This window comes from Sciurus carolinensis, chromosome 6 (genome assembly GCF_902686445.1).
Source record: "Sciurus carolinensis chromosome 6, mSciCar1.2, whole genome shotgun sequence".
Taxonomy (NCBI): domain Eukaryota; kingdom Metazoa; phylum Chordata; class Mammalia; order Rodentia; family Sciuridae; genus Sciurus; species Sciurus carolinensis.
Window position 1 is genome coordinate 18510102 of NC_062218.1, and position 13285 is coordinate 18523386.

General features: G+C 33.3%; 1 pseudogene; it reads left to right on the forward strand.

Moving 5' to 3' along the window:
- LOC124986985 (26S proteasome non-ATPase regulatory subunit 7-like) overlaps positions 1-13285 on the forward strand; it is an 87413-nt pseudogene that overhangs the window by 5354 nt on the left and 68774 nt on the right.

The following is a 13285-nucleotide window of genomic DNA, read 5'->3' on the forward strand; positions in this document are numbered from 1 at the left end:
GAGGCTGAGTCAGAAGGATTGCAGGTTCAAGGTCAGCCTCAGCAACTTAGTGAAAACCTATCTCAAAATGAAAATAAAAAGGGTTGGGGATGTGAACACCCCTGGGTTCAGTTCCAAGTACCATAAAGACAAACAAAACAAAACAAAACAAAAAACAAGTGAAACCAAAAAAACTTTTCCCTACTAGAGGGAGATAGGTTAGATTTCCTGAGGCTGAAAAAATGTCTCTAATGCCAAGAAGAAACAGTGATCAGGACAAAAGTAGAGTCCATTTCCACATTAGTTGTATGAGTTCATTTGGATTTTCACAAAGGAACAAATTACCTTCTGCTAAGATTCACCTGGTCAATGATTGATATAAGCTGCAAAGGTCTACTTAGAAGTGTTCGAAAAATCTCTTCCTCACTATTGAGTACATAGTTTAGTCAGTTTATTTTCACTGGGCTGAAGTAGGCAATTTCACGGAGTTTTATGTTAATCCATGCTAGTAGAAAGGATTAGAGTGAAATGCCTTCTTAAGTTATAATATAATTTGTGGGGATACAGTTAAGAATTTCCCTAAGAACAAATTGAGAGAAGGAAGAATAGATCAACTGACACAATGTACTTCGATTGCATCTGATGGAGGAATTAAAATCTCGAAACAAATGTGTTGTATATACATAAATCTGAGATATTAATTCATTAATTTGTTAAAGAGCTTTTAAAATACCTTTAGGTTAATTACCATTTGGAACATGTCAAAAAAATGATATTATCTTTTATTTTTCTTCCTTTTATAAGGTGAAGGAGCAAAACTTTGGGTCACTGAATGCATCTTCCAAGAAATTTCAAGAAAGTTTATTCATCAAAGACATATTAACAGTGTATAATTGGAATTGAGGGACTAAATTTGGATGAAGCAACATCAAATATGTCCAAAAAGACAAGGTAGGAGTATAGGTCTTCATTTGTCAAAGTCAAAATACTTACTGAAATATAACACTTTAAAAACCAGAAACAATTAAAATGACTACATTATTTGTTTAAATTATTTCATATTGGATAAAAGGAAAAGTTTTATTTTCTTCTTTTAAAATAAAAATGTGAATTTATTTTTATCACCATAGCAAATAAATTAACATATGTATTACACTGAATGTGGAGTCTTTGTTCCCAAATCTTTAAGAAACAAGCCAATATCCTTTAATTGGCAGGTTTATTCACACCTGGCAGTAATTATACAAGTATGGTCTCTATCATTTCTTTAATACCTTAAACTCACACACAAAAAAACCAAACAACCTAATCAATAAATGGGCTAAGAAACTGAACATATTTTCACAGAAGAAATACAATTGATCAACAAATATATGAAAAAAATGTTCAACGTCTCTAGCAATTAGAGAAATGCAGATCAAAACTAGATTAAGATTTCATCTCACTCCAATCACAATGACTATTGTGAAAAATACAAGTAATAATAAATGTTGGGGGGAATGTTGGGAAAAAAGGCACACTCATACATTACTGCTGGGAATGCAGACTGGTGAAACCACTCTGGAAAGCAATGTGGAGATTCCTCAGAAAACTTGGAACAGAACCATCATTTGACCCAGTTATCCCACTTCTAGGTTTATACCCAAAAGTCTGAGAATCAGCATACTACAGTGATGCAGCCACATCAATGTCTATAGCAGCTCAGCTCACAATAGCTAAACTATGGAACTAACCTAGGTGTTATTCAACAGATAAATGGATAAAGAAACTGTGGTATATATAATATGATGGAATATTACTCATCTTTAAAGAAAAATGAAATTATGGTATTTGCTGGTAAATAGATGAAGTTGGAAAACATCATACCAAGGGAAATAAACCAAACTCCAAAACCAAAGGCCAAGTGTTTTCTCTGATATGCAGATGCTAATTCACAATGGAGGGGTGGGCGCTAAGAAGATAGAGTTACTTTAGGTAGAGTGAAGTAAAGGGAAGGAAAAGCGTATGGGGGTAGGAAGGATAGTAGAGTGAAACAGACATTATTACCTCATGTACATATATGACTGCATGACTGGTGTGATCCTACAACATGTACAATCAGAAGAATGAGAAATTATATGCCATTTATGTATAATTTATCAAAATGCATAAATGTATTCTACTGCCACTTGTAACTAATTAAAACACACAAAAATAATTTAAAAAATGAATCCAAATTTTTTTTTTTTTTTTTTTTGTAAAGAGAATACAAAGCCCTCAGGTGTCAAGTAGGTACACTAGCAATGCAGGGTGGGAGTTACCAGGATGACAGTAGTGGCTTCATTATAATCCTGAAGTGAAATTGCAACTGAACCATTACTTTTACAGAAAGAATCAGGGTCAGGGAGATTAGGTAACCTAGAGTTTATTGTGTGAGTAGTAACCACAAGAAACAAGAATTAATGTCAGCTTTGTATGGCTAAAAATATAATCTTCCTGGCTTTGAATTAGAAAAGTGAACCAATTGCATACATGTTTGGACAGAAATAAAAAAGAGAAATCACAGATTAATCCTAAATTTCAGAATCTGGAGATTAATAATCCTGAGTCTTCTACTGATGGGAGGTAAGGAAAGGGACAAGTGAGCTAGGGTATAAATAGGATAATGTCTGTTTTAGGCCTAGGTGGAAATGCAGATAAGATGGTACCTAAGGAAGACTGGAGATTGCATTGTGTTCTCACTTTTGTGCTTATGCATGAGAGGATTTCCAGTAAGATACCAGACTTATTAGAAGTCTAGTAAATTTTATTAAAAGGGAATGGGGAAGACACTCTGAATGGGGAGAGTGGGTCCCCTCAGAGAAGAGAGTGACAACTCTCTTGTTGTTGTCACTCTCTTCTCTGTGTCCCAGTTTTTGCTGGGGTAGGAGGGGAGGTTTCGGGAGAATCCTGGCGGACTATTGCCTCTGAACTTTTGACTGACAGTAGAACAGCATCAGATTTTTAGGTTCTTAATGTGCATGTTTTTACCTAAAGGTAACTTCTGATCATGTTGGTTTGTGTAAAGGTCATGGTCTCTTTTATCCAGATATTCCTTGCTTCAGGGTAACTTGTGATCTTTTTATAAGTGGAAGAGGTTTTAGACATCTATCCCTCAGCTTTGAGAAAGAAGAACAACCCTAAAAATAGCAAGCTTATTGGTCAAGGATTGTAACATATTATTATCTTTTTAAACCCTTGCTGGGTAGAAATGGTTTGTATGAATTGCTTCAAAGGAAGACATGCTGAGAGTTAGAATATAGGCTCAGGCTACAGGTTTAACCCTTTATTTAACCTCTAAAGGCCATATTTCTACCTCCTTAGTCTACCTCCTTAGTCCTACCTCCTTACTTACTTAGCATAGTAATTTTGAAAGGACTACAAAGTACACAAAATACTGATAATTAGGAGGCTAAGGTGCAGATACATCAGTAGTACAGAATGTGCTTAGCATGTGGAATGTCCAGGTTTCAATGCCTAGCAATGGAAAAAAAGGAGGAGGAAGAGGACAAGGAGGAGGAGGAGGAGGAGGAGGAGAAAAGAAAAAAAGAAAGAAGAAAAAAGGAAAGGAGGAAAGAAAAAAATTGTGATCAGTTCAGAAAAGTAATTTTGAGATTGTTCAGCATAATAATTGTCTATAATATTATGTGAATAAAGAAGATCAGATGGAAAGACAGGTAGAGTTGAAAGAAGGCTCAAGACAAAATTTGAGACATTCTTAAAATTTAAAGTTCAGAGGGTGAGTAAAGAATCATTGGTAGATGACATAGGATTGACCAATATAATGTGATTACACAGAAATAGAGCAGAGATTTTTCAAACAGTTGGAGTCAATGGTTAAATTTTGCCCCTAAAATACTGAGATTAGTATTCAACAATGGTTCAGATAAATATTACCCAAAAAGCAAAGTCATCCTATTAAAAACATTTCTTATGAATGAACAAGAGAAGTGAATTATTCTAATGTTTTCTTAAGATTTTTGGAAGAAAAATATAAAATAAACTTTTATGTTTGCCATATTCTAAAACTAATTCCAAATGAATGAAAGACTTCTACATAGAAAAATTAATTATTAAAACAATGGAAATAAACATTCTGTCTAAGGTCGTTCCCTGATTGTTTAACATTTAGTGACTGGTTTAATTTTATCAGCAACTGCTCTGATTTAAACAAAATTGTACTAATTTCATGCATTATTACCATATCCTCCTAACCACTCTCCTAATACATTGAGGCAAGAAGAGATGGTGAAAGTTGCCATCAATGCCACTGATGTGATGGATTTGGAATTTGAAAGCAGGCAATCTGGTCCCCAAACATTGATTTTTACCCATTGCAGCACACAGCATGGTGACTCACTGAGTAAAATACAATGTTATTGATAAAAGTGTGATTGATCTAATTAGCATTCAAATTACCTCTCAAAGATTGAAATTCAATTTCTCAAATTTAACATAATTTAAAACTAAAAATAAAATTTTTGTTAACCTATTTCCAGTGAAAAGTATTCATTATCATAGTATGCTATAAAAAAGTTAATAAAGTTTTTAAAAATAAATACTACTTAAAAGTTCTTTTTAATTAAATGAGAAGAAAAATTGTTGAATTTGTAGTTTATGATCAGAAATAATTTTTCTAGGCAGATAAAGTTTATAAATGAATGAATCTCACTGAATTTGCTTTTAGGGAAAGAGTAGTTTTTAAATTTATGTATACTATTGTTACAGTTTGGATGTTAGGTATCCCCAAATGCTCCTGTTAATGCAGAAATATTCACAGGTGAAATAATTAGATCACAGTGTAACAGAATCAGTCTATCCTAGTTTGAACGGACTGATTGTGATAACTGTGAGCAGGTGGAGTGTGACTTAAGGAGGTGGGTCACTGGAAAGTGCACAGAAGAATTGTTCTTCCCGTTTCCCCTTTGCCCCTTCTCTCTGTCTCTGCTTCCTGACCCCATCATGAACTGAGCAGCTGTCCTCCATTGGGCCTTTCTCAACCATGTACTGCCTCATCTTTGGCCCAGAGCAATGCAATTAGTCATCTATGAACTGAGACCTCCAAAAGTATAAATCCAAAGAAATTTTTCCAACTCTAAGTGGTTCTTGTTGGGTGTTTTGGTCACAGTGAAACCAGAAACCCCAAAATCTTTTTCCCCTCTAATTGGTTCTTGCTGGGCATATTGGTCACAATGATAAAAAAAAAAAAAAAAAAAAAAAAAAAAAAAAAAAAAAAAACTAAACCAACTATGAATCCTTCATTTTATAAAATTTTATCTACACTCATGTGCATAGAATCTATAAGGCAAGCATGTAATTAAAATGGCAACAATTTTGATCAATGAAGGATATTTCATGTTTTATTTATTTTGTACTCAATTATATTTTATTTATGTTATATTATTATAATTCTTCTTATGAGTTTTCCTAATTTTCTTCAATGCCCATATGCAACTTGGTCATTGAATAAATTTATTTTAATTGACACTTTTATTATGATTTTCTACAACACTAACTTTTGTAATCATCTGAAAATTCAACAAAAGCATGCTTTAGTTGAATATTCAATGATGGGAGAAAATGCTGGTGATTAATTTTAACTGCTGCAGTTACAGGATGAACACTAAAATATCATAAAATTAACTGACTTATGAAAGTGTAAAGTTAAAATTTATTTCTGTGTTTTCCATTATAACCTAATATTATGCCACTATTTATATAACTGGGAATACAAAATAGTGTTGCCCAAAATAGACATGAGCAAAATTTAAATATCTATGATAATGATGGGAAAATATTTTGATTTAGTGTGAATCAGAATAAACGCTGGAAGCAGCTCTGAACTTTTTATTCTCTTAAGTGTCATATCTACATTGAGCATTACTGCCTAATCTCTGCCTTCCCTGTAGCTGCGAGTGTCATGAGAAAAGCCAGGAAAATTGGTTCTGCTGTTAAAGTTATTCTTTCCTTCATATTTCCAGAATCTTCCAGTGATTTAAGGATGAACCATGAAAAGAATTTTGAAATTCAGCATGATTAAGCAAATCATTTTCTACAATATTGAAGCAGTATCTCTTGGAGCAAAGGTCTATGGGAATAATATTATTGAAATACTAGGATTCAGATTTTTTTTTAATAATTGTAACCTTTAAATGATGTCTTTTTGCCCCACAAAGATAAGTAGCACACATTTTCTTTCATGATTTTCAGTTGTGCTTTCATAGGGAAAGTACTTTCTTGAAAGAACTCACACTATCTGAATGATGCCACATGTAACATTAACTGGAAACCTTTTGAGAAAAGCAGACCTCCAATAAATCATTTAGCACTGTGTCTTGTTCAGTGTGACTTTTAAAACATACCATACCTCCCTTCACAAAAAGCATTTCAATGTCAAATAATTTGCTCTCTTTAAAATTATGCACAACCTGACTAGAGATAGCAATGAAACTAATTACTTTGGCAATAATCCTTCAAGACTTAACTGTAAATTCACAGTATTTATTTTCACTACAGATTTAGTTCATAAACCAATCAGGTCATTAGGATCAAAGGCATATTTTAGTCTTGATTTATGTATGAAGGAATTTATGAAATTACAGAAGTATAAGTATTACTTTTTTAACATTTCTGGACCTTGTGATTTTGATATTAGAGCATTTAAGAAAAAAAAAGGAAGCATTTAAGAAAAAAAATAAGGAAACAATTTTGATTTTTTAAAGAGCTAACTGGCAAAAAACAAACAAACAAACAAAAAACCCTCTGGGATGGATACAGATTCCTCTCCAAGGAAGGAATTCTATCTTGGCTGCTGGGGTCAATGTTACAGGATGGCTTTAGCTGTCAGCCCATCAAGGACAGCCAGAACTGTAAGAACTGGGTAGCTAGCTCAAAGTTAGGAAGTTAGGCAGGCACTTCCTGAAACACCCCACAGGCTAACACTGATGAAGACGCGTATGTGACAAGCAATCAATTTGGTCCCAGATGGGATGATTCTGACAGATTCTTCATGTCCATATTTGACCCTGAATTGATAATTATGTTTTTAAATCTCCCACCAAAATAATGGTTAAATGATAGAGAAAATTGTTTAAACTTATTTTGCATTAATAAGATACTTTTCCTGATGCAGAATTAAAGAATAATTGTTCTAGAATTTATGTTAATTAATTCAACTCTGCACAATTTATTATTATTATTATTACTGCTAACTCACCTATCAACTGTATATATTTGTGGAATACATTGTTATATTTTTATAACATGTTTACAAAGATAATAATCAAAAGTGTTCTTATCAGACTATTCTATGTATTTGAAAACCACTTGTTTCTGTAAGTTTTAATTGATGAGTGTGAAGTGTGCAGGAGAGGGGAGGAGAATAATGAAAATGTGTGCTCTTTGAATTTTCTTCCCTGCAACATAACTTAATACATTGATTTTCTACCCCCTACAGACCCCCAAGTAAAATTTTGCAGCATGCATCTCGGAAGCTGTGGATAAAAGGAAGAGAATTTAATATCCTACACTGAGAAAGCAGTGACTTCATTTTGATATTCCACTTAGAGTTTATAGTCTAATTAAAGAAAATGTACATATATCTGGAGATAATCATGGATAATAAACACATATAATTGCCATTATCAGTAGATAGTACAACAACTAAAGCACAAAGAGAAAATGAAAAAGAATTATCAGCAATATGCAAATGCATATGCTCTTAAAGAATTCCAGTTATAGTTGAAAGTATTAAAATAACTCAACATATGCAGAGCCCATATACTCTTATAATTTAAAGAACACATTCAAAAACATCTCTGTATGCAAAAGATTTTCATAATGATCTTGTATAAATGAAAATGTTTACAATAGTGCAATGTAAAATTACATTGCAGAACGAAATTATTTTTCTCTTTAGAACACATACAATAAAATGTAATTATTGGTGTTTTTATAGGAATATATGTTTTAGTGGTGTATCTTGATCCTGAATTACAAGGATATTTTTCCTTAAGTAAATATACTATATTAATTATTTCTTAAAGAGAATATTGACAGTCCATATAGAAGAGATCTAAAAATTGCACACCTTCAATGAAATAAATCACCCACCTGTGGTTCCAGAGAAATTTTTGGAAACTCTAAAGTATTATTATTTTATATGCTGTTCATAGTTCAAAAGTGACTATACAAAATTGTTTAACAAAGTCTCCTTTTTATCCCCAGAAAGCATATCCACAAAAAATGCTATTGATTCTACAGACTGTCATTTATGTACTGCACAAGAGGAGACATTATTTATGAGACTGGTGAGCTTCCTGGAAAGTCTAGGCACATGCTTCCCAATCATTCCATTTTTTTTATCTTCTTGTCCAAAGAAGTTACTGTTGTCTGCAACTACACAATATAGTAAAAATACAGAGCAGGCTCTTGTCCTTTGGTGTAGTCCTGAGGTTTCATAGAACAGTTCACAGAAGTGAAAAGTAGGAACAAAACCATTAACTAGCCTTAGACTATTCCTTAAACAGTAGACAAGAAAGCTCGCATTTCATCTTTACCTGCTTCATAACTGCTCTTATAATTCTATTGATTCTAATATTAAATGAACCATTAAATTTCTATGTATTCTGAAACCATGAGCATAATAAATACATATCAAATATAACCTCATATTCTATGTTCTTAAGATAATACTGTCTTTTATTTTACTTTTGAAAACTTTTTAAAATTTGCCTTTATGCTTCTATCTTTCATACTATCAAGTAGAATATCTTAAGCCACTTGTAAAATATACATGGGCAATATATATGTGTGTGTGTATGTGTATATATGTATGTTTTATAAGTGGCTCAAACATAGTTCCTAACCATAGTGTTTTAGAGATGTTTAGCATACCTAAATAAAATTTTGGCAGTCATGTTACTTATTACTACTTATTTTATATGTTTGATCACTTTTAAAAAGTGTCACTTTTTGCCTATATCAACATTGCATGACACATCTACTAACAAGTAATATTTCATTTCTTCCCTGTAAAAATACTATTTTTGCCTGTTAATATTCTGGCATAGCATATTACTCAAATAATTGATTCACTGTCTTTACTGTGTATATCATAGGGCATCTACTCCAATGTTCATGGTCCCATTCAATGACATAATCCCAATTTTAACTGAACCCTACTTCCAAGTATCTTTTGCATCTCAACTCAATCATGTTAAGACAATTTCTATGTAACTTCTGGGACAATTTCTTAAATGTAGTTGATTCAGCAGGCAGATATGTCTTTTCACTTCCCGACACTTTCTGCACATGGCCTGGAATAAAGAATTGATGACTGGCAACTTGAGGTTACCTTGAAAGTGGAAATCATGTATAAGGTTAGGGAAAGGCAAATATACTAGCTCATGCTTCTGATGACAACTTGACACTTGCACACTAACAATAGATTTCTAGTTTGCAGATTTCTTTTATGAAAATGAATGAAATCTTTATATTTTCAAGTTTCTGTAGTTGTATCTCTAATGCTATTTCAAATTGCTATGAAGGTCCATAATAAAATGTCTTAGAAGTTTATCCATTATTTTAATGTTTATAATTTACTGGAATAATACTTAAGAGCTTGTACTCTAGGCATAAAAGCACTTGTACAAAGCACAGTGAAATACTGAATCTACATGTCTTAATTTTTTTTGTTGTCTGATATGATTTTTTTGATCTAATGATTTTGTTGCTTTTTATTATCAAAGTTGCATGCATTTCAAATAACAATGCATTACTTTTGGTAATTTTGGAATGAAAAGGCCTATCCATTGTGTACATTACTGCTTAGATGAATTATTTACTTCAATAATGAAATGACAAAAATGTCTTATATATATATAAATGGATCTATAGATTTTTGTAGACACACATTCTGAAAATATTAGAAAATTTACTAGTAGTTTTTCTAAGTCTAATCTTCAATGTAGCTATTAAAAGTAGACACAGTGCACCTACTTTGGATGTGAGATGGGGAACTTTTCCTTTGGTGTGTTGAATACGGTACAATGGAGATGATGTAGCTCTATTATATGGAAGTATTTATTTAGAAGAGCTATACTGCAGTAGAGCTAGCTAGTCAAAGGAAAATTATCAAGACAAATTCATAAGTGATATGCTGGGAAAAAAACCTTTCAAAATGAGTATAAGGAGCATTCAAACTTATAGGTGTCCTTTAAAGTATATAAAAGTTCATACCTGGGACCTGCAACAGCCAGCACACCTACAGACTAACAGAGACTTGTCCATACTGATCTCACCTGCTGAGAAAAGGAGAATAGCATGCTCTGCTCTTCTTAACAAGAGGGCTGTAGGAATAATCCTTCAGTGTACAGCAAAAGAAGTAACAAAACTATTTTCCTTTGTTAAAAAAGAATGTGGAGATGCTTAAATGGCATGTGGTATCCGTGCTGGAGGAAAGTCAGCGGCACCCACAAAGTGCTTGCTCACTGAAACATTTTGTGACTACCTGTGTCCATATCACCACTATATGCCTGACTATTTTTACTCTCCACACACTCTGGGAAAGAACAAAGGAGATACAAAAGGTGGAAAATGCAGAACTTATGATCACCCACCGCCCGTGGGGACAATCACAACACGTACGCTCTTCTTGATCACAGGAACCAAAAGGGCTTTATTCCACAAGTCTCGGACTTATATTGAGAACATCAGCCTATCAGAGAGTAGACTACCAGGAAAGTCAGCCTATCAAGGAACAGTCTCCAGGGAGATACCAGGATCGCCTCATGTACAACAGCCAACCAGAGTTACTTCCTAAAACTTGTATATGAGTGCAGCTAAGTCTGGCAAGCTGCCAGGTGCCATCTTAGAGATCAGGCCATGGTGGGGCTCTGGGGCCCTCAGAGCCCGCCCCTGACAGAACTGGCATGGAGAAAGCAGCAGTGGACGTGCTTTTTGGCATCCTGAGGTTGGTCACATCACAAAAGCATGCTCCAGTTTATAGTCATGAAAGAATAAAACCTCTTATGCCTTGAGGTTGCCTTTATGTTGATTTTGAGTAGGTCAGCATTTAGACCATAGAAAGCACATCTACAAAGTGAATCAGCCCTGAGTGGATTCAGCAATCTTGCCACTCAGGGTCTGGCTGATGTTTGGTGGTACCAGCAGTCACATGGATTAAAAAAGCCAATAGTTCCTTGGATTTCATATTCTCAGGACTGTGGCCTTTCAAGTTGTTTTAACAGGTAGGTAGAAAGCAAGTGTCCATCAATATTCAAGTGTCTGATCTATTGTTATATGAGAAATTCACGATGTGCCACATCTCAATTTTTCCACATTGTATTTCTTATGACATCACTTGGTTTTCTGCATGACTTTTATAGAGATATCCTGTCCCTGCTTCATGAAAGACACAAGGTTTGATATATATAGACATCAGAACTTAGCAGTACATTTGCTAAAATTTAAGGTGGCATATATTTGCAAATTGACCCATTACAGAAAAGCTGCATGCACAATATCCTTAGCCAGCCTGACTTCCACCATGCTTTGAATGTAGCCAAATTTAAATTCTGCTTGTACTCAAGTATTTGAACACATAGCAGTCCCTCATCTAGTTTTTCTTTCAGCTGATTCGGTCACTCCAAAGTCAACTTCCATCTGAAAATATTAAATGGAAATTTCCAGGAATAAACAATTTGTAAGTCAGAAGTCATGTGCCTTTTGGAGTGGCAAGATAAGTCTCACACCACCCTGCTCCATCCCAGCTGGGACAGACATCATCCCTTTGTGCAGGTGTATATGCTGTATGCACTTCCCACACATTAGTCTTTTAGGCATCTCAGCTATCTGATCAACTATCATTCTATCACAGTGCTATGTCCAAACAGCTCTCATTTTACTTGATACTGTCCCTAAAGCTACAGAGTGGTGAAGCTGATATTTGAATTTGCCAATGCAAAGCCATAAAATGCCTCCTTTAAGTGAAAGTTGTACATAAACAAAATATTTTAAGAGAAAGATGACATTCACATAACTTTTATTACAGTGTATTGTTATAAAGGTTCTATTTTACTTTTATTGTTTAATTTATAAATTAAATTTTATTGTAGGTATGTATGCATGGGAAAGCATAGTAAATATAATATTTATTGCAAGCTGCTGTTTTGAGCAACCCTTGGGGATCTTAGAATGTATATGCCATGAGTGAAAGCTAACTGCTGAATCTGTCATTCTTTTTTTCCACAAGATGCCTCTTCAGAGATAAAATTAGGATGCCAAAGAGCAATTTCTTATAGAAATGCCTAGGGCTGTGAGAGTTATTATCTGTTCTCTTTATTTGACTGCTTCTAAGGTGTTAAAGTTATTATATTTTATAGTAAATCACTTAATTTTATGCAACAGTTTGTCTGCCAGGATTCTGGTAACAGTTGTCAGCATATCAGTATGCATTACCCTCCACGTGAAGACTATGTTTCTTACTATAGTGTACTTAAAATTATTAGTGATTCTAGGGTCTTTTTAAATAAGATATAGTTCTTAGGATGACGATTTTAAAGTAGATAACCCTTTTACAAAAAGACAAAATGATGACTTTTTATAAACAATGTTTCTGTTATTAGAAGATTTAAAATGGTATGCTGTATGGGTTGTGAATTCCTTTGTCTTTCATTTTATATATTTGATTCCCATATTATTAGAAAACATGACACTTAAAAAACATTATTCAAAGAATTCATTTGTTTTCATGTAAGATGTTAGAACAAAATCAATTTTCTTTATCCAGTAAGTATACATGTTAAAATCATAACTATATATTTATAAGGTATAGAATTCTAAACTTTTTATGTCATAATATTCATTATATAATTTAATAAAGCTTTAAAGAAAGTTCAGAATGTAAATTATTCACAACAAATATTCATATAATAAGTAAATACAGCATAAAAATAACTTTAAAAAATGAAAGTATAATATTGATCTCCCCTTAAAGAAAGGGATTTAGAAACCTATAGGGCCACTATAAGCCTATAGGGGGAAATCTGCAATATCCCAGATCTGCACTGCTAGAGGGGAAGATACATGAGCAACATGAAAAGACAAGGGAAGAAAATGATCCAAACAAATCAAGATTCTATATTAACAGAATCCAATGACAGTATGTTAGAAGAAATGTCAGAAAAGGACTTCAGATTATACATGATTAAGATGATTTGCGAAGCAAAGGATGAGATAAGAGAGGAAATGCAGGCAATGAATGATAATACCAATAAGCTGAAAGAGA